Source organism: Rousettus aegyptiacus, unplaced genomic scaffold (assembly GCF_014176215.1).
Source record: "Rousettus aegyptiacus isolate mRouAeg1 unplaced genomic scaffold, mRouAeg1.p scaffold_m13_p_1, whole genome shotgun sequence".
Classification (NCBI taxonomy): Eukaryota; Metazoa; Chordata; class Mammalia; order Chiroptera; family Pteropodidae; genus Rousettus; species Rousettus aegyptiacus.
The window spans coordinates 81,033,971-81,057,405 of NW_023416284.1; the positions used below are offsets into that span (position 1 = coordinate 81,033,971).

Below are 23,435 nucleotides of genomic sequence, written 5' to 3' on the forward strand. Positions count from 1 at the left end.
ATTTAACCTTTGGCATTTTAATTATGATGTGGCTTGGGATGGGCCTCTTCAGATCCCTTGTTTTTGAGATTCTCTGAGCTTCCTGGGGTTTTATGTCCATTTTGTTCACCAAGTTAGGGAAGTTTCCATCATTATTTCTTCAAACAGTGTTCAACATCTTGATTTTCTTCAGTTACACCAATCAGATGGACATTTGGACCCTTAATAGTGTCCCATATTCTCCTTACATTATTTTTACAGCCTTGGCATCTTATCTCTTACTATTTTGATTGCGTGCCCTTGGCTTTCCCATCCTCTAAATAGGGCATTTGATCCTTTTCTTTATTCCTTTGTTCCATTTAATATACTTCTCATCTCAGATAATGTGTTCTTCACTTCAGACTGGGTTCCCTTTTATAATTTCCATGTTTTTTTTTTTATCTTTGCTGAATTTATCTACACTTCCCTAAATTTCACTGAGCATCTTTATAACCAGTGTTTTGAACTCTGCATCTGTTAGATTACTTGACTCCATTGTACCTGTATCTCTCTTCTGTTCTCTCATATGGTTTCTGCTTCATTGTCTTCCCATTTTGGCTGCCTTTCCATGTCTGTTTCTATGTACTAAGAAAAGCTCTTAAGTCTCTCGGTCTTACTGGTGTGGATTTATGAAGTAGTTGTTCAGTGGCACAGTCCTGTGAGGTGTTCAGCTGCAGGTCACATTTATTTATTATTATTATTTATGCCTACAGCACCTGAACTTCCTATGTGGTCTCCCATCCAAGTACTAACCAGGCCCAACCCTGCTTAGCTTCTGAAATCAGGCATCGGGCTTGTTCAGGGTGGCACAACTATAGACCATAGACCGTGGCTCCACTGGGGCGCCAACCCAGGACCTTCTGCGTGTAAAGCAGACATGCTAACCGCTACACTATGGAACCACATTCTGCAGGCCAAATTTAACCTAAGCCTCTACCCCTCTGGGGCCACCTGTTAAGATTCAGCAAGCAATCTACAGATACTGTGCTTATAGTTGCCTCAAAAGGGCACACCAGAAACCGAGGCCAGCTGGCTCCAGTGTGTTTAGGCACTGCTCAGCAAGGAGCACCTGACTCACTGAGGATATAACTGGATGTGGCTTAGGTGAGGCCGTGAGTTGCGGGAGGCGGGGTTTCAAGGAATCCTCTCGGAGGAGAGACCTCCATTATCCAGTTTGAAGACTTCTCGGCCATGGCAGTGCTGTTTCCGTGCACTAGGAGTGAGGAGGGCTCAACAGGAAACAATGGATACTGCCGACACTTCTGTACCGAGTGAGTCTCCTCTCGGCCCTCACTCCAACAATATCTCCCTGTAAGTCCCTGGTGCCTGCTGTGCGCAGCCAAACTGGCACTGGTGCTCAGAGCAAGCAGGTTCATCACCTTGAAAATCTGCTCGCAGACACAGCCCCTTTAAGAAGTGTCTGCCGCTACTGCTGCTGCAGCCTCTGTCTCCCTCAGCCACTCGAGACTGGGTAGCCCTGAATCTTCGTCCTCTCCTACCTTCTGCTGTTGCAGGGTGTTTCCTTGGATTTTTCCCTAATTGTATAGCTTGGTCATCAAGATTCCAGGCAATTTTTCTTACTGCTGCTCCCTGTTTCTGTCACAATTTTGATTTGGTCGCCAGAGGGATGAACGGAGCCTCTATCCTCTGCCATTTTTTTTCCTGGCCACCTATTGAGATCTTTTAATGTGCTTATCTGCCATTTTTTAATTTCTTTGGGGAAGTGTGTGTTAGAATCTTTTGCTTTTAAAAACTTTTTTTCTTATTTTTTTTAGTGTGAGGATTCTTTACATATTTAAGATACAAGTTTTTCATCAGTGTATTTTGCAAACATTTTCTCCCTGTTGGTGGAATTGTAATATTCTTCATAGTGTATTGTGAAAAGTAAAAAGCTTTTCACTGAAGTCTAATGAAGTCCAATTTTCAACGCTGAAATATTATTCATACCTTTTGTATCTTGTCTAAGGAATTTCTGACAATTTAAGGTCACAGATATTTTCTCCCATGTTTTCTTCTAGAATTTTTATTGTTTTAAGTTTAACATGTAGGTCTGTGATCCACTCCACAAGTTTTGTATATGGTACAGGGTGGGTTGAGGTTCAATTTTGCATATGGATATTCTATTGTTCTTGTACCATGTGTTGAAAGACTATACTTTCTCCATGGAAAAAGACTATCCTTTAAATCTTTAGTACCAGTTTCTAGCATTTTATTATGATGCTTCTTTGTGTGGTTTTCTTCATGTTTCTTCTGCTAGGGATTTGTTTAGCTTCTTGGATATGTGAGGAATTTATAGTTCAAATTGAATTAGGAAACATGTAGGTCTTTATTTCTGCACATTTTTTTAATTCCCCCATCTCTCTCGTATCCTACTGGGATTTCAATTACATATATGATAGATTGCTTGAAATTGTCCCATATTTTACAGAAGCTCTGTTTGTTTTGGCATTTTTTTTCTGTGTTCATTATGGATAATTTCTATTGCTATGGCTTCATGTTCACTAATATTTTTTTCTACCGTGTCTAATCTGCTCTTAATTTCATCTAGTGATTTTTTTTTTTATCTTTAAAAATTCAGTTGAGTTTTTTAAAATAGCTTTTATATTTTTCTTTATCATGCTTGTGCTTTTCTCTATCTTCATGACCATATGGAGTACATTTATAATAGATATTTAACATCCTTATGTACTAATTATACAATCATTGTCATTTCTGGGTCTGTTTCTATAGACTGGTTTTTCTTCTAATTATGCCTATATTTTCCTGCTTTTTTGAATTTTGGGGTGTTTTTGCATTGAATGCTTGACATTTTGAATTTTGTTTTTTGGTGCTCAGCTTTTTTTGGAAGGGTTATTTTTTAAAGTATTTTTACATTTTTCTGAAATGCAGTTAATTTACTTGGAAACTACTTGAACCTTGAGAGGCTTGATTTTATGTTTTGTTAAGCAAATGTTATATACTGGATGTTTGTGTTCCCTCTAGATTTATAGGTTGAAAACTTAAACCCCCAATGTGGTAGTATGTGAAGGTGGGGCCCTTGGATAGTAATTAGGTTTAGATGAGGTCGTGAGGGTGGGGCCTACATAATGAGGTTACTGTCCTTATAAGAAGAAGAGACCAGAGCTCTCTCTTTCCCTCTAGCCATGTGAGAAAAGAAATGAAATATGTGTCTGTTATTTAAGCCACCAGTCTGTGGTGTTTTGTTATAGCTAAGACAGCAGATCCAGAATCACCTTTATACTTTGCTTCACTACTGAGATCATTCCCTACTCAGGACTCTATTCAATGCCAGGGTCTTTCTACCGTAACCTAGATGGTACAATACAAACAATTTCTGTCCCTGGGGGTTGTTCCACATGCTTTTTCCCAGTGTTTTCCCCTCTGACACTAGTAGTTTCTTCACTTGTATACACACACTAAGCACTTAAGAGGAATTCTCTAAAGGTTTCCTAAGTTTTCTCTGTTTAGATCTCTCTTCTCTCATATTCTGCCCTGAGAATTTTAGCACCTTTGGCCTCACCAAATAATGAACTTTATTTTTCAATTCAGGGAGACCACTGAGCTCTCTTTGAGTTACCCCTCACAGCACTGTGGCCTGTATATGTATTAATCTGGATAGTCATCTTATTTGTCTCTCTTCTCTCAGAAATAACTATCTTATGATACCTGTTATCCAGTTACTAAAAACTATTGTTTCATATTTTGCCAAGTTTTTAAAGTTTTGTTTTTGATTTTTGTTTTGTTTTGTTTTTTGAGGTAGAAGGGTAAATCTGGTTTCTATTAATCCACTGTGGCCAAATAGAAGTTTGCATCCCACCCTGAAAGGAGAGCTGAGGGAAGGTGCTGGCTTCTATGCACTGCAGGAGCTATAATTACTGCAGAAATTTGGTGATGGAAAACCTATGCACCCTTCAAGACCTGGGAACTGGGGAAACCACGCATGCTATTGGAGCTGAGTGCTGGGGAAACCACATACTGCAGGACACAAGCAAACAAGTGCACCAGGCCAGGAAGCAAAATTCTTTCCTTCTGTAATGTCTCTCTACTGCCCTCTACTGACAAAGTTTAACATTATATCATCTGGCAGAGGAAAACTATTTAAGGGGACCATATCCATTTTCCCAGAGCAATTAATAAAGTATAAATTTAGAGCCAAGAGGTAATAAATTGATAACCAGAATACATATTGTAGAGGAGTGTTGCCTGTTAGTATTTCAAAACTATGGGGCTATCTGGTAAGTTTAGATCTATGACATCAGTTAAATGATTTTCAAGAAATATTTTGAGCTCAAGTTTTAGGTAACTAAAATCTATCTAGTTCTAAGAAGCTAATAGTAGATTCATCCATTCCTGGCAAAGAAAGAAATAAAACTTTAAAATAGGATGATATATTTATCTTCATTTATCCTTACTACTTAGTAGAACAGAAAAAGGGAGAAAGAGGCAACTAATGTTATTAAGTCACTTCTATGTGCCGGGTGCTTTGCATATACAATTATTTGAAACTCTTAAAAATATCCTGTAAACAAGGTGGTTACATGCCATTTTATAGATGAGAAAATAAATTCTGGGCAATTTGCTTACACAAAAATCTCCTGGGAAGCTTGCTAAATAGTGAAGATGACCAGCCTGACATTTTCTAGATCAGTACATTAGGGATGAAGTCTAGGAATGCACATTTTAAACAAACACTGAGAAGATTCTGGTGCCTGTGATCTATGAGCCACGTTATTAGAAATATGTGTCTCAATAACTTGTTCAAGTTCATAGGGTTCTTAATGGAGAACTATTTGACTAACCATGTTCATCTTTTTTTTCTACCATTTGAGACTGTGGATTAGTATAGAGAATAGGAGAAAAATTACTGGGCTTGAGCTAGCTAGTTTCAGGCCTACTCTAGAACAGTTCATGAAGGAGGTAATCAGCTAATAAACAAGCAGCTGTTTAAAAATGAGCCCCAAACTAACAGACTGTTTCAGGAATGACAGTTTATTGGACTAGCATGGAGTGAGCTAGTTCACTCTGATCGTGCAGTAGTTTCTTCTTTTAATCTCAGCTCATTAATGAACTCTCAGCGTGACCTTAGAAAAATCAGTTAATAATCAATGGAAGTCTCCTTTTTTATCTAAGAAATTGATGGCAGTTGATTATAGATTACATTATTAAATTGTTAGATAATGTAACAATTATATAATGAGAGCATTCGATAATGAACATTTCAATACCATTAGTAGTCAAAGATATTTAATGTCTTTCAAAGTTAATTGTCAAATGCTAATCAATAATGCTTATTTTCTTAAGTGTTTCCAAATGAGATAATTTTTGTTGTTTTGTTGAGTGATACATCTTGTAGTACTTTGGATGAGAAAATGGAACTTAGCTGTATTTTGAATTGGGCAACCATATCAAACTAATTTGGAGATCAATGCATTATTAAATAGAATGCGCTCCACATGTAACTCATTTAGTCTTGCTTCTATTCTTGGTCTGCAAATGTAACATTCAGAGAAGCCTTATTTAAGTTATTGAGTATTTTCTTCTGTAAAATGGAAAGAGCATCTAAATCAAAGCAAGATTTTGTTTTAATCAGATAAATGGACCTGCAGGTTCTGAATAAAACTTTGTATTAGAATTCTGGCATCCCTGGCACATAGAGATTGATTTTTGTTTACCTTCATTCAAAATAACTCTACTAGAAAAGAACATAATCTTTTCATGGGTAGAAAAACTAAACTTCGTAAAGTTCCCCTCAAGTTAATCCATAAATGTAATGCAATTCTAGCAATCTTTTAACAAGATAAATTTCTGTAAGCATTATGTGGAAAAAATAAATAAGTAAGAATGGCAGGAATACAGAAAGAGAGAGAGAGAGCGCGCGCAAGAGAGAGAGAATTATCTCTATCAGATATCAAAACATATTCTAAAACTACAACATTAAAACAATGTAATATTGATGCATAGCTAGAAAACATAAAAAAAAAAACAAAATAAGAAGTCTAGAAACACACTCAAATACATACAGAAATTTAGTAAATAATATAGTGGAATTTAAATATAGTAGAAGAAAATTTGAACTATGGAGATAATGGTTTTGGATTGCCTTGATAATTATCTGAGAAAAAAATGGATTCCTATCTGATGTATTAGATATAGGTATATCTACAGATTGATTAAAATATAGTTGATAAAAAATGGAAACTAAAAGAATTAGAGGAGGATATATAAGATTTAAAATTTTGAATAGAGAAAGTCTTCTTAAGAATAAATAAGGACATCAAAGAAAAGATTGATGAATTCAAGTCAATAATAAAACAAACAACTCAACAGCAAAAGATGTGAAAGACAGTTCATATGAAAAGAAATACATTATTTCTCAAACAAACAAAATGATGTTCAAGCTTATTTGTAATAAGGAAAATAGTTATTAAAACTATAATACATGATTTTTTTTTGTTACCTATTATGTGCTGCATTAGCCAGAAAGTAACAAACCAGTTCTCTCCTACACTGCAGGTGGAAATGTAATATGGTGCAGCCTCTATAGAGTGAATTTAACAATGCCTTACAAAATATAAAATGCCTATACCTTCTGGCCTTCTGTTTATTTATCTTAGATATACTCACATTTGTGAAATGACTTACATATAAGGCTGTCCATGAGAGCATTGTGTGTTAGAATCAAATTATAATCCTGTCAGTAGAGCATAGAAATGATATATCCATGTTATGGAATACTATGTAGTCATTAAAAAGATGGCACAGCTCTCTATATATTGATATGAGAAATACAATGTTAGTTTTTAAAAATGTATATAGAACAATGAATATATCATGTTACTGTTTGGGTAAACAAATGTATCCCTGTGTTTGTGTGCATCTGTGTGTGCGTGTGTGTGTGTGTGTGTGTGTGTGTGTGTGTGTGTATAGTACATGTCAACATATAAAATGTTTCTGAGAGATACCCACTAAATTAGTTGTGGTGGTTGCCTCAAGAAAGGTAACCTGGAAGACTAGATGAGACCAGAGTGAGAGACTCTTATTTTTGATAGGATCCTTTTGATATCTTTCAAATTTTATGCCACGAAGATATATTACTTGTTTAAAAAAATTTTTTTAAACCGTGGTTAAGAATCATTTTGTGAAAACATCTCCTAAGATGACCTGATCTCAAGATGGCTTCCACAGAACTGATAACCCTCTTTCCTGAGAAGTAGGAAACACTACAATAGAAATAACTATATATTTATTGTTTTTTTGTGTGTCGGTTCCTATGTTAAAGGATATGTATAAGTATTTCAGTAACAATCTTTACATTTGTGCTTAGTACATCCTCATATAACATCCTGTTTTGGCCTCGGTGCAGAATTGAGATAGAAAGAACCAGGAAACAGAGTTTAGGGTGCTGTCAAATGTCTAACAGTCATTACAGCAACCAGCATTAGAACACAGATCTTCTGCCTCCTAACCAAGGGATATTTCTAATTTTTGGCCAATATTATAGATATATGCTAATAGTAATTATATTTTGAGCACCTACTATATACCAGCCACTTAACTATGCACTTATCATTCTTTATCTTTGTTTTATAATCTTTCATTTTTCGAATGAGAAATCTGAGCACCAGAGAGTTAAAGAAATTGTGCAAATTCACATAGAACAAATCTAGAGCAGGGATTTGAACTCCAAATTGCTTAGCTTTGTGCCTTTATCCTTTGCTGATGCTATCATGCATTGTTCTTTTCAAATGAGTATATGGTAGTTTATATGTGTACCTCTCCCCTAAGTAAAATATTTTACTCAGTATCTACTGATTATAAGCTTCTTCCTGAAGCAGACACTGTGCACAGAGCTGTGTTATGGCAGTTATCCTCTTCACCAGAGGGTGCCGTCACCTGTAGAGTACCTCTGTCTCGTGACCTCTCTTCTCTGTCCTGGACTGCTACATGGAGGGTGGTCTGCACTGCACACTGAGGCTTCAATTTTGAATCAGCAGCAGCTCAGATAGGCAGCATCCTATAGATTCTTGGTAATCTCATGATTTATTTCTGCTTTTTTAAAATATAAATTACATAATTGATTTTTTTTCTAATTCTAAGGATAATGTTTTTTTAAGAAGAAATTCTGACAACAGAGAGTGATAAAATAAAAACAATGAAAATAATTCCAAAATCTATTCCTAAGATCTAAATATGGTTGACATTTTGACAAGTATACTATCAGACTTCCCTCTGTGCATAGAGGAACATAGAGGTAGATATTGTGTAAATAGATTTAAACATTTTTGGATATTCTATTTTTCTCACTTAAAAAGCCACAGTCATCTTATGTCATTAAATATAGGCCATATCATTGACTTCAATGAATATTTGGTGTTTTTTCATATAGATAAACTATACTTAACTAACTAATTTGTTCCTTATTTTTTTTCTAGTATAAATTATGTTGTAAAAATTTTTCATAACTATACATACTTTTCTCATTTCCGATGGAGAGATTCCTGTAGTGGAATTACTGGGTCACTTGTAGCTTCTCTAAATGAATTCGGGGAAAAAATACCTTCAAAATGAGGTCCCATTATAGATGCCATTAATAAAAAGGCTCTCCTGCCTTTTCCAAATATTTCTACTTACTTAATAGTTTCCGCACCTGCCTTCGAACATCCGCATTTTAATTTTTTAAATTATTTTATTTTATTTTTATTTTTTACTTTGCCTCTATATCTGTTCTGTCACTTTTACTGTGTCCCTTTATACAGTATTTACCCCTGCTGGAAAAATAGCAATGGTTACTTTGAAATTTATTTTATTATAATTTTTTATTTTGAACAGGTTTCCATTTGTTGTGTCTGATTTTTCTTAGTGTAGACAGCAGAGGTCTGCTCAGAGCAGCTTAACGAAGCCATCTGTGTGTACAGAAAAGCAGAGACAATTAAAACCTGTTGACAACTTTGGGCAAAGCTGTGGGCCTCATGTTCTGTAATTTATGTGAAGAGCTAAAGAACAATCAGTTCAAGCTGGTTCTTCAAAGAGGCACAGGCTGTAACGTGCTTTTGGCAGTTCAGCATCTTTGCACCACAGCAAAGGGGTATTTGAGTCCAATGAATTCTGAGATGTGCGATAGGAGCTCATGAACAGGGCTCCACAAAAGTAAACACACATGTTGCCATGAAGAGAAGACAGAATCAGCTGCTGTTATTTTCCAATTTTTCATCTGACTCCATTCCTCTAACAAAAGCATATGCATAGCATAGTACCACCATCCTATTGCTTAGCATGTTTTTATACCAGATGTATGAAGAGCCCATTAAAATATTTGCCATGGGACATATTGGCAGGGTTATGGACACACAAAGTGTCAAAGTGCTTGGGAAGGCAGTGGTGTGTGGATAGGACTTTGTGTTTCTACCACTTGGACTTGAGTTTAAATCTCAGCTCTGCTATCTCTCAGTAGGACCACCTTGAGTAACTCTTTGTTTACTACTGTTTAAAGCATAGGAAACAATACCTGGCTCACAGGATTAATGTGATGGTTGAATGTTATGATATTGCTTACATTCTCATCTATTCTTTCTTATCTCCTTGTTACCTGCCACATCCTCTTATGTGGTTCCCACCCCCATTCTTCCATTGAAATTGCTCTGACCAGCCACCAATGGCATCTCTGTAACTAAATCGCTGTTCTTATCTTATGTAGCTTCTCAGGAACATTGACTAATTCTATATTCTTGAAACATTCTCTTTCCTTGGCTACCAAGAACCACACTTCGATTGTTTCTTTCTCCCTCTGTAGACAAGTTCCTCTCAGTCTGGTGTAGTCTCTTTTTCCTCTCTTCTATTCTAAAGTCGGTGGTACTAATTTTTTTTGTCCTGGATCCTCTTCTACACACCTTTGCTACACAGTCCCATTTAGATAGATGACATCAATTATCTTTATATTGCCCACTACACAATTTAGATTCAAGCAACATATTCCATTTGCTGTCCAGATGTTAATGCTTGGACTCCATGTGTTGGTGCAGGAAATGCAGATACCGTATCCATCTCCATTCCCTACTTTCCTGGCCCAGCCTCAGTTCCCTTCCTCTCTATAGGCCCAGAAGTCTCCAGCAGGCCTCCTGAGAAGGAGGAGTCCTGTCCACAGTCTTTGCTATTTAGTGTGTGTGGCAGCAGTTCCTGGAGTTCAAGGGAGCAACAGAGACAGAACTTCTGCCACCTGGTTTGAGTGTTGTTGGGAGGGTATGCAGAGTCTCTGCCTGCCACTGTGGGTGGGGGTGGATTTTCAAAGAGCAGCCCATCTATAATCACTCATTGCTGAGCCATTTAAAAAACTAACATTTGCTTTTCTTCTCTATGGTGTTACGAAGGGTCTCTTATGCCCATTCCTACAGTGTAACTGTGTTTGTCATTGTGAAACTGTTTAACCAATACTATATGCCTCTAGGGGAATCTGTGAACTATCCAGTACCTGATAAGGAATTGATTTTCTGTTTAAACTAGTCATCCTACATTCTATTGTTTGCAATTAAGGACTGAATGGGACTAAATGGTCCTTTTGATCAAGATATTGACCACTGCTGTAAGACATGAGGATTTATCTTATTGGTATCATGCCCTACCTCCTTTTCTCTCTTTCAAATTTTGGTTATGTTAGAATTTTTAATATTTTCAGTTCCCTTTATAAATATTAATAATAAATATCCACTTATTAGTCCATAAATTTTCTTTTTTCCTCCAGCTTTTTTGAGATGTAATTGACATATAACTATATATGTTTAAGGTGTTCAACATATTGAGTTAATACACTTATATATTGCAAAATGATTACCACTATAGCACTGGCTAATACCCCAAATGCATCACATAATTACTTTTTTGTGTGTGTATGGTGAGAACATTTACGATCTACTTTCTTTCAAATATATAATATTGTTAATTATAAACACCATACCGTATATTAGATCCCCAGGACTTATTCATCTTATAACAAAAAGTTTGCCACCTTTGACCAGCTTCTCCCCCATTTTCCCCACACCCTCAGCCCCTGGAAACCACCACTTTATGCTCATGAATTTTATCTTTTGATTCAGCACTTCGAGGATCATAACACCTTACCTTTCCCTCTCAGTCATTGCCCTCTCACCTCCCATCTTTTGTCAGCTGTAGCTGTGCTCTTACTTTGTCAAAGCTGATAACATTTCTATTCTATTCTATGATCATAATTAAATCTTCTGTGCTTTATCTCTCTGTGGATTCTAAAACTGGAAAACTAATAAGCAACATTGACATTATTAAGACTATATAAATGTTGACTTCAGAGATGAAGAAGGGGCTAATGATTACATTTCCTGCTCTACAGGTCTAATGTCATAATTCCTGTGCACTTGAAACAGAATATTCGTAGTTTCAAGGTCACATGGATTTTTCTGTTCTTATACTTTATCAGTCACTCAGAATTAAGTCATATTTTTCTGCCCTTCATTTTTAGATCTTGATTATTTTTCTTTATGTTTACCAGGTGCTTCTAATTGGAATTCTTTTTTCTTAAGAAAACAAAAACAAAAACTTAGGTCTCCACCATAACCTCGTATGTATCCAGCCTTTAAATAATGCTAATTACTATTGTATAGAAGCCCTTTCCCCTCTTTTGCTCCCTTCCCCCAAGTGAAGACCCTTCCAGAATGTTCTAATCTAGACCTGTTGTCAAAATCTGCTGCACAGCCACAGCTATTATCCTGGGGTATCTCTACAGCGACCTCCTGGATTAAAGGCTAGTTCAGGAATCATGTCATCTTTTTGGTCTTCTCTTTGGTTTTAGTGAAATATGTACTTTGAAGACTTCCTATGACAGAAAATATGGCATATAAACTGAGTCTTTGTATGTCTGAAAATATTTTTATTTTACTCTCACATTGCATTGCTTCTTTGACTGGGTATAGAGTCATAGGTTCAAAACATTTTTTCCCTTAGAATTTTGAAAGCATTAATTTGTTATCTTCTGAATCTGATGTGACTATGGAAAGTTGAGTGGTTCTTTGCATTTTTCTTTGGAAGCTATTACAATTTTTTACCTTCTATCTTTAGTATTCTGAAATTTCATGAACATGTGTTAGCTGTGTAGCTATTTTCATTCATCCTGCTCAGTACTCAATAGACTCATCAAATGTGAGGATTTGCCTTTCTTCCATTTGAGGAAATATCCTATTACTTCCTTTAAAAAATTCTTCCATCAGTATTTTCTGTTCTCTTTTCCTACGATTCTTCTTAGCTAGCTGGTGGATTTCTGCAATTCTTATATTAATCCTCTGTAAATATTATCTTTATCCTCAAATTTGCTATCTCTTTGCCATTTCTTTTAAACCCTAGGAGAGTTTTATGGTTTTTTATTTCAGCCTTTCTATTGAATTTCATATTTTAGATGTTACAGTTTTAATTTATAAGAACTTTTCCCTGTTCTCTAGTTTTTCCCTTTTCAGTAATACTATTTTTGTTTTATGAACACAGTATTTATTAAAAACTTTAAAAAATCCTCTTCTAGTTTCTGAATTATTTCTGTTTCCTTGAGAATTTGTATGTTTTGGCCTTTTTATTTCCTCCTGGTGGCTGTTTTCAAATGTCAGGTGATCTTGTTTTTACATTCATATGTATAAATAAAAGATTCATTTTTAGATAACTATCCAGTATTAGTTTCTTCTACATTTGGGTTGATATTCTTCTATTTTCTTTTCTTTTATTTAATTTTAATTTAATTTAATTTAATTTTATCTTATGCTAAGTGAAATAAATCAGACAGAGTAAGATATATTCTCTGATAGGCTTCTCTTCTGAATAAGATGGCAGACAAAGAACTCCACATAAATGCACAGGGCTAACTAACTAGCAGATTCTGTGTTAGGGCACACATGGGGAACCAGCCTTTGATTAGACATTTTGTTTCATCTCTTCTCATCAAATGACAGAACAAGGACATCTTTACTCTTAGGCCAGCACTCACACTAAAATACAAATCCCTCTCCAGACAGTTTATGCATCTTTTAGAGAAGAGTCTCCAGTTATTTTTTATCTGCCTCTTCTGGAGGTAAAATCCTAGTTCCATTTGTTCTATCTACATGGAAGAAGAACAACTAACCCTACGCCTAGACATTCACTGGCATTCTGCTAGGATGACTGGTAGTTGCTTCCTCTGAAGTTTCCCTTATACTCACATTTGAGCTTCAGCTTCTACTCTATTTCATTCATTAACTTGTTTTCATCTGCTTCCATATTAAAAAAATGTGTTAAACTCTTTGATCTACAAAAGACCTTCCTTCCCAATTTCTTCATTGTTGCAGATTTATTTCTTTTTACACTCTAAATTTAGTAGAATCTGGCAAGGAGGGTAGCATAATCATATGTTCAATCAACAATCTTACACCAGACATTCCCCACCCTGGGGTTTTGTTTACGAAAATGAATTTTTTTTTTTGTTGAAAGTTTACTAATTTCTTTTCTATATTTCTATTTCTTAACATATATATTTCTGGATCTTAGAATAGGTTTTTCTTTTAAAAAGAAAGACTTAAAAGGAAAAGGAAGCAAGCAAATGAAGAAAATGTAGACAATAACAAGCAGTACAAACTTTCTCTTAAATATTTTTGATAAGCAGTTAAAAACAGTCTATTAATAATCTCATTGAAATATCTTGGTTATGTGCCACATATATTATTAAATGAGAAACTTATAAGAGAAACCTACCTGGTCCTTCCTACAGGAGCAAGTGTTCCTGCAGCAGGGTTCCCACCACACAGAAAACACATGCTCCAGATTGTCTGTAGGAGAACACAGATAAACCAACTCTACTCAAGCTATTGAAGGTTATGTCAAGGATTTACTTGATTATAAGACTGTAAAACACTGATACCAGAGGTATAAGGCTCATTTTTAAAAGTGTACCTGTTACTTTACTTATTTTCTTTCTCGGAACTTACTTCTGACCCTAAAACTTTATCCAGATCAGGATAGTAAAAAATATAATCTCAGTTGCTACTGTAGTCTTCTTCTTTACTAGAGCTACAACAGATTCATGGAACCCAGAATATGAGGAGAAGGCAGTCTACACACATCATGAATCCCAATGTCTTCATTGCCCTGGAATATTAATAAATCTTTGTTGTGGGTATTTGTCCAGAGCGAAAATTCAGGACTTTAGTCATTGTCCTCCTCCAAGGTCTGACTATCTCTTTGAAATCTTGCCTTGAAGTGGTATGAGGTCCCATGTATGAAACCCACAGACCTTTTATCTCTCTCTAAAATACTCTCTATTGAGATATTTTGGTGTAATCTCCTTAATTGGTTGAGGCTTTTGCAAGTACAAAAGCTAAGCCAGTAGACCATTTCTATCTTTTGCCTTCCTTGAGGTAATGAGTCCAGAAAAGACTACTTGAATGTGGGTAGGGGGAGTGCGTGGGAGTAGGAGATGACAAATATCAGAAGGAAAAAAATCAGTTAATGTTTCAAAACTGCCATCATACTATCATCAATACATTCAACCGTAAAGGTATACCCAGTGTGCCATGTGGTGGAATACATTTTGGCATTTAGCCCAGAATGGGTTTGGAGAGTTAGGGTGGAGCAGGGATGGGAGACAAATAAGGAAAGAGTTACCACAGAAATTATGACAGAACCACTTGAAGAATTTTAGTACAAGATAAAAATATCCTCCAGTTGTGGTGGATTTGTCATTAGTCATTCCCCTTTCACAGGATTTTGTCAAAGGCCTTTTGCCAAAATTGTGTTAAACTATATTTGAGAATTCCTATGCCCACGAATGGTGTTCCTGGAGGCTATGTGAATATGTAGAATAGCTACATTATATGAAATTTTCTCTAACCATTATAGGGGAGGACAAAAATCCCTTGAAAAGTTTACAATTACAAAAACATCAGTGTCCATGACATTCATTCCATTGCCACTGAACAGCTTTGGGATGCTGTCAGCTGATTTCTCACAGTGTTCTAAAGAACTTTAAATTGTAAGATAGTGGTCATTGTGGTCCCATTTGGGTTCAAAAATGATGTTTATTCACTTAAGGACTATAAAGATTCAATTTTCTCAAGGAAGAAAACACTGAAGATGATGATAAACAGTGAATCAAGCAGGTTCTCACACAAAGCACCTGGACCTATTGGGCTACATAAATCAACCTAGTATTAATGAGAGCTTCTGCATTATGGCTTGGCCCTTTATCAGCTATGTGAACTTCCCTCTTTATGTACTAATGAGAAATAATGTGTTAGGAGTCTTCTGGGTCTCAAAAGAACAGCAAAGGCACTGGACAGCTTTTCTGTCAGGCTGCATGCTGATATCTTCAGCCTTCTTCTCACACAGTCTGGATCCCCCACTTTATGGTTCAACATGTCCACCAGCCTCAAATCTCCATGAATTTTTCTTGGCTGCTGAGAATGACTGACCCAGTCTCTCGGTATGGTGAACCCCATTTTCTATGAGAGCAAATCTTGTTGACTGAGGGTCAGTCATGTTTACCATTACCAGCAGAGCTGCTTCCTGGGAGATAAGTTTACTGATAAAAACACAAGTCTCTGGTCATATTCCTTGACCAAAGCTGTAGATATAGGCAGATTATTTTATAAGAGGATGAAGGCAACAAGGCAATGACTAACCACTTTAGTACTCTATTTATCCATAGTTAGTCCTTGATGTTGCTGGTGTAGATACTGTAGCAATTATATCTTATTTCAGTGCACCCTGACTTTGATTTAGAAATATTAAATAGTTTCTATATCTGATTCCATATGTAGTTCCATATTTACTGATGGGATGAATAGATTATCTTATAAAATTATTTTATGAAGTTCCACAAGGTTTTTAATAACTAAGAAAACCCTTGATGATATCATTGCTGATGGTGTTTGCGCCAGCAAAATTAAGGGGTGGTTGTTCACACACATGCCTGCTCCAAATGTATATCAAGGGCTATTATTTATTATGGGTCCACTTAATTTCTACTTTAACTTTTTTTCCTAAAGGCAGCAATTACTAAACACTTTTATTGCCTAGTAGAGAAAGGCATTCCAGAACTTGAGGGCTCACCAAAGTGAATGTGGTTTCTGTAAAGTCTAGTAGTTATTGACTGCTATTTCTATAAGTTAAGACATGTTGATTATACAGGCCACCATTTTATTTATGCTTTTATTACTACTATCATTTTTGCATTTCAGGACAAGAGTTGTTCTTAGCCAGAAAATGCCAGATGGCATGGCCGCATCACATTCATACTATCTCAGAGCAATGTCATTCGCAGAAGAGAGCCAATAGCTAATTGACAGAGAAACTCTTGCTGTTTTTACAGAAGTCAAGATATCCTACTTGTATCATGAGGACTTTCCTTTTACAATTGTCTTGAGTCTCAAGCTCTCTTTGAAACTTTATTCTAGGCATAATATTGTCCCCTAGATTCTATCATCAGATGCAGTGCTACAGTGCCTCTCCTTTGTATGCTTTCTTTTCTTCAGCTTTAGATATCCATCCTCCTCTCCCTCCAAATAACTGTAACATTCCTTCTATGCATTCTTCAATAATTATCATTTATTTGGAATTTTAAACTATCTTTTAAAAAAAAATGTCTACTTCTTATCTTCCCAACCTGCTGAAAAGATTCTTCTGGAGGACAGCTAAATGTTTTGCTTCTGCTTTCTTTGTTGGGGCCTTCATGCTGGTTTTTATTTAGTAGGTGCCTAATTAATATTTGTTGATTAAAATTTTGTTATTTTGAAGTTTTCTGTATCCAGATCAGAGAATTCAGAACAGAATCCTATATTGTACAACAAAGTTAGGAATTAATTAGTAAAGTTTAGCCAAAATCATAGAGAGGACAACTAAGATATCTTGGGGGTAGATTTCTCCAGAAAAAAAATTTTTTTAATTAACAATTCAGCTAGGTCACAGAAGGAATGGCCAGGATATGCTATTTTATATCTCATTCCAAAATTTGCTTATAGTGTAGCTCCAATCCAATGATTTCCAGTTGTCTATGGATGGATTTGCTACAATGAGATCACATATGAAATGTCTGATTCCTGTGTCCACCTTTCTGGATCAGAATATCAAATGGTATTTGGAAATTTAGAAAACATCAAAGGTAATACTAATGGTAATTCTTAAAGTGTGATCCCCAGGCCAGCAGCATCAGCAACCCCTAAGGGCTTGCTGAAAATATAAATCCTGATATCCCACACTACTGATCAGAAACTCTGGGAGTAGCCCAGCAATTGTTCTCTGCTCCCAATGATTCAAAAATATGCTAACATGTGAGAATCCCTGTTCTTGGGACTTCTTCTTATTATAATAAGCTAATATTTCTGGGGACCCTATATAGATAAAAATTGATCTGATTGTTTGAAAATATGTGACACTGCTCATAATTTGTCAATTGCTTATTTAACAAATTTTTACTAAGTGACTTCTCTATGCCAGGTACTATGTTAGGTGCTGGGGGGTGGCGGGGAAAGGTAAATAAGACATAATTCCTGCCTCAAGGAGCCAAGAGATTGTACATATAGACAAATAATTGTGATTCAGTGTGTTCAATGCTATAAAATGTGTGTGTAAAAGAATAATTTTGTTGTGAGTGACGTAGTCCAGGGAAGACTTTTGAGTTCTGAACACTGAGAATCATATATAATAAAATCAGACAGGTATCTAAATATCTACTTATGACATTATAACTAACTAAACTAAAAGAATGAAACCCTGATCCTCTGGACTGTACTGTCTCTCTACATGTGAAGACCTGCAGATTACAGCAAGAGAGTAACTGAGTTTGATTAGTCACTATTTACTTAGCCAGAAGTGTAACTGCAGCTAGCCTCCCCCATATCAAGTACAACTCAAACATGAGTAAAAGAAGTCACAAAAAATATGAACTTTAGCATTAACTTTATCCACAGGAGAGAGAGGATCTCACTGATTCTATATTCTTGCATGACACTTATCAAGAGCACTGAATAAAGAGGGAGGGAAGACTTGAAATTATGTTTTCCATATTATTCCCTTCTGAGAATGAAGTATAAGTTTTTTCTTCCTAATAGAAACATGCAGAGATGAGTAGTTAAGCACCCTCCATCCAAATCCAGAGGTTTGTAGCCAGATGAACAGAAGGGAGGGAGCATTTCAGATGGAGAAAATATCACATGCAAAGGTTATAGGGCCTAAAATAACATGAGAAGTTTGTAGAAGCATAGCATGGGATTTGGTGGTTTGATTTTTTTGGTTTTTATTTCCGGTTAGGTCAGAAGACAATTTATTTTAAAACTTAGAGAACTTTGGTTTTATAACGGAAAAACTTGAAAAGATTGACATGACTAATAATAGGAGACTGATAAAGTAAGTCATGATAGGGCCATGCAATGAAATAAAATGTACTCATATTGTAAGGCTTTATATTTATTTTATTAAAATTTTATATTTTTATTTTTATTCATGTATTATTTATATTTAAATCTTATTTATTTGTTTTATTGATATAAGAATTAGAAAAATATGGAAAGGCATTCTCCAGTGTTAATGATGAGTACCTCTAGAATGTGAAATTGTTGACTATTTTAATTTTTTTTTGCTTTGTGATTTTCTTTGTTTCTGTTTTGGCAGCAAGTATGTATTGCCTGTACAATCATGAAAAAAATAACAATAGATTTTATTTACGAGGTAGAACTTTACATGTGTCTGATGAATGGATGTGTGTAATCTGTTGATTCTGACAGTCTTTATTGTCTGTCTGCAAGATTATATAAACACAAACAATCTAGCTTAAGTATTTGGCCATGAAATGGGCACAGTAGATGTGACCTGTGGAGGTTCACTTGCTGAATATACAAGCAATTGTAGTCTTTATTACTCATATCTTTCTGTCTTCTGTAAAGTTGGGGTTTTAAAAATTAAGTAGATTCAATTTGAAGATTAAATTTTAACCAAAATAATAGCAGCAACTCTAAACTTTTTATTAAATACTTTTGAATTGTCAAAAAGTAATATGTTTCCTTCTTAAGTATTCTTTGGTGAGAAAGTGGTTTGAGTTCTTTCTTAAACCCCCTTTTATGCATCCATTTCCTTTTATATACTTCGCAAAAGTGATATCAATGTTTCTTTTCCTTTTTGTTTTGCCAAAAGCAATCTTAAAAGTGAAGTCACCAGTAGCAAGTCTCAATAAGAATGTTTTCTCCTTCTACTTTGCCTGTGATCATATTTCTGAATTAATTTATCTTTTCTTCAGAAATTTTGGGGATACAGGCAACTTTTCCTATGCTTCTGAAAAAATTTGAATTCTAGACTTCTCTTAGTCTAACCATACTCTGTCATGCATTACTGAGCCCACTGAGGTAAAATTCTTGAGGGCCGAGGGATGAACATGGTCTTACTTAGTACTAGTTTGCATGGTTGATTGTTCATGGCCATGTCACATAGTTTTCTAGTCAGGATGAAAACACCCAATAGCTGGATGTCCAGCTGCCTATTCATCAATTTTAGAAGTGAGTATGTTTCCATCTAAGTCATTGCATGCAAGGCATGGGGCTGGTTCTGTGCTCATGGTGACTTCCTTCACAGTTTCTTTACCAACCTCCTCCATATCCCTGTGGTTGGTGACGAAAACAGTTGTCATTGTCATCATCTTCTCAGACCTAGCAGAGCAAACCAGAAACCATGTGGCAGGTGGAATTATTCCAGGAAACTGGAGATGGCAGGTGGGGACAGACCTGGCACAGAAAGCAAGAGACCTGCAGTGGAATTTCAGGTGAATATGGACAGATCATTTCACCTATTTCTCTGCCTCAATGACCTCTTCTGGAAATAGCCTATTTAGGGGTCTCTAATTCTGAAGCCATACTCTTCATAAAACAGAGAAGCTGTGTATATGTGCATGTATGTGTGTGTTTAATGCTTGTAAATAGTCAAAGTATTAAATGTGCAAGTTGTATTTGATATCGGTAACTGTATTAGGGATTTAAATGAAAAGTTTAATGGAAGCATTGTTTATAGATGTGGGGACAGAGCTGTGGGAAACAAAAGGGAGAGGCTAGTGCTCAGGGACTCGCAAAGGCAGAAGCAGTTTCCAGCCCCAGGACTGAATGACTGGGAGAGCCCCAGCCTTGCAAAAGATGCTGCAGCAGGAGCTGTGGCTATAGACACTGACACATGGCCCCAACACAGGCCTGGCAAGGAAGAGGAGTAAATACCCTGATCTGACCTCTCCCTTTTCCAACCCTCTTACTTCCTGTTAACCGCTATTACTTATCCAAAAACTAGGACAGAGAGGGGAGGGGGCTGGCTGGTGTAACCCATTGAGGACGACACCTTGGGGCCTAGCAGAAGATCCAGGGGAGAGGCAAATGGAGAATAATAGCACAATAATCAGCTACAAGTATTGACAACTTGGAATCAAATCGGAATCACAGAGTTATGAAACAAATAGTATGATTTAAAAACACAAGAAGGAGCAACAAACTGGACTCAAGAGTACACAACTTCACCAGTGGGGAAAGAGGCGAACATTGCAATTAAGAGAATCATCATCATGGCCAGACCAAGTACACTGGGATGTTGAAAAGAGGATTGAAAATATTTTCAGCCATTCCTGGGCAGAGTTCTATGTAGCAGAGGAAAAGATAACTGATATGTTTCAGATTATGGTTTACTCTGGGTCTTTTAGGACACATGCTTTATCTATTTCTACCTCTTCCCTGTCCTCCTCCAATCCCTCTGGAAGTGGAGTTGCCTTATTCTCAATATACCCACTGTGTCCTTCATGCAGACAGAACTCCCTCACATAAGCAGTAAAGGCTAAGGGGGTTTATGCTGAGATTCCACCCTGGATGAATGGATGATTCGAGGCCTGGGATTGTGCCAAAACCATTGCAAAGATTAAGCATCGTCTAATACTAATAGGACCCTGCTTGAAATAGATGAGGGTAATATAAACATCCCTGCAGTGTTGGGTACCAGTCTCCTATTGGGTGTAATTATTCAGTGACTTCTGCTGGAATGAGCAGTTGGAAATAGAATGCCAGGTTTGATTAGCAAGTATGTCAATCTCAGTGTGATTATTCTATATTCTGAACTCCATACTCATTCTACACGAAGTGCACTGGTTGCAAAATTTAAAACAGAAGCATGAAGTGCTGGGTTTTCATTCTGAGTCAAGACCACAGTCTAAGCATAGTGGTACCTTCATGGCTTTATAGTGCTATAGATTCATCTAGATGATTTGTTAGGCAACCGTGTTTATTGAGTTCTTGCTGTAGAAACTATGTAGAGAAGTTTGACATGTGTATTAGTTTTCTAGGGCTGCTGTAACATATAACAACAAACTGCATGGCTTAAAACAAGAGAAATTTACTGTCATAATTCTAGAGGCTATAAATCCAAGATCAAGGTGTTGGCAGGGTCATGCTCCCTCTAACAGTTCTAGGGAAGAAAACTTCCTTGCTTCTTTCATCTTTTTGCAGCTCCTGACATTCCTTGTCTTGTGAAAGCATCATTCCAATCTTCACCTCCACTTGTATGTGTGACCATGCATGTCTATATATTTCTCTGTCTCCAAATCTACCTCTCCTTTCTATTACAAAGATGTCAGAAGTTGGATCTGGGGCACTGTAAATCCAGGAAGATTTTTTCTTGAGATCCATAACTAATTACATATGTAAAAACCCTATTTCCAAATGAGGACATGTTCTGAGATTCTGACAGGATGTGAATTTTGGGGAGACTGTGTTTAGCATACAACATGATTTAATTTCGGTCCTACTATTATGAATTTTAGTGTTAATTATTTCCCCAAATATTCCTTTTTGTTTCCAATTTTCTTAGAAATTTATGTGCAAAGCATTTCCTGGTGTGTGTGTGTGTGTGTGTGTGTGTGTATGTGTTTATTCCCTTTGAAAAAAGCCAAGTTCTCCATCCACCCTTTGTCTTTCCTAAATTGTCTTATTTCATCATGGAAATTTCATCTTCTTGCTTGCACTTTACTTGGTACTGTAAATCTAAATGTACCTTTTTTCTTTTAATGAAAAAAGAAATCTTTCCTACTGTTAATGTTCAGCCTCCATGGTTATGCACCCCCTAGGGACATTCTCAATGGCTTATTTTCATCTAAGGGCAGCAGACAGGTCACCACACCATTAAATTGGAAAAGGAGAACCTTTTTCTTGAGTTCAGAATTGTTTCCATTTGTGGCCTATTGACTTCTTGTATATTTCAGCAGCCTGGCCTGGATAGGTGTGTGTATCCCCTGGGCAGATGGGTTTTCTGCAAATCTGCAAAGTAACCACCATTTCTCATACTCTTAACAGCTCCCAAAACAAGCATCAGACTTAGCACTAAATCTCAAAGCATATAGAACATTGAGGTTTTAGTCAAAGTTCTAAAGTAACAATACTATGAAAATAACAGTGCATGTTTCCATTTTTAAATCTAAAGTATTTCTGCCTATTACCCCATGCCATTTAAAGGTGAAATCCTGGGTCCATCTCAGATGGACTGCAAGCCTGATCCCTCCTCTTGGTTGTTCCTGTTATGAAGAAGAGTAAGGGAAAAATGATAGCCATTATAATGGCTAAATTTTGCTGAGTACTTTTGATATGCTAACGAGCAGCCTTAAGATTTTCTGAATCACTTCTTATGACAACCTTGCTAGGCGATCACAGATTCACAGATGGGGAATTGAAGCTTAGAGGTTAAGTACCTTTGCATGTTAATGATTTCTCATAATACTTATTTCTGCACTTTTCCCACTCATGTCAGAGTCCCAGTGGGAAAGTTGGCTCCCTCGACTTTAGATAATTCCAAGAAGGGTTTATTTTTAAACTCTTATTGTGGTATGGGAGAGTGGAGAAGAACCATGAAGGGTGGTACAGATATTAAGGATTAAGAGCATCGGAGCTGCTACCAGCCCAAGGCCCCACTGAGGAAGAGTAGAAATGATTACTGAAAACGGCAAGAGAAGAGTTGGGAAGAGGAGACTACCATCAGTGACTTTCAGTCATGGGACAAGCCAACCTGAGGTGAACTTGAAAGGATAATAAAATGCCTTGACTTCACTTTCCTTTCATATAAGCTGTAAAAGACTTTTAGGAGTTTCTAGGTGGAGTGACCAGCTTGTCCTGGTTTGCCCTGGCCTTTCTCAGCTTTAGCAATTTAAGTGTTGTGTCCCAAGAACCATTTCGGTCCCAGGCAAACCAGATCCATTGTTTATCCTGGCTTTAGGGCTCCGAGCAATGGAATGGTGCTGCCTTGGGTACTAGCATAGAGATATGGTGGCTTGCAGAAGTCTCACTTTACCCATTCATTTACTCCATCATTCATTCATTACCTCAACTATTATTTATGAGCCGGGTACTCTTCTAGCCACTGGGGAGTCAGTAGTAAACAAG

General features: G+C 36.4%; 1 pseudogene; it reads right to left on the reverse strand.

Moving 5' to 3' along the window:
• Positions 1-722: 722 nt before the first annotated feature.
• On the reverse strand, positions 723-838 carry LOC118605507 (annotated as a pseudogene).
• Positions 839-23,435: the final 22,597 nt, after the last annotated feature.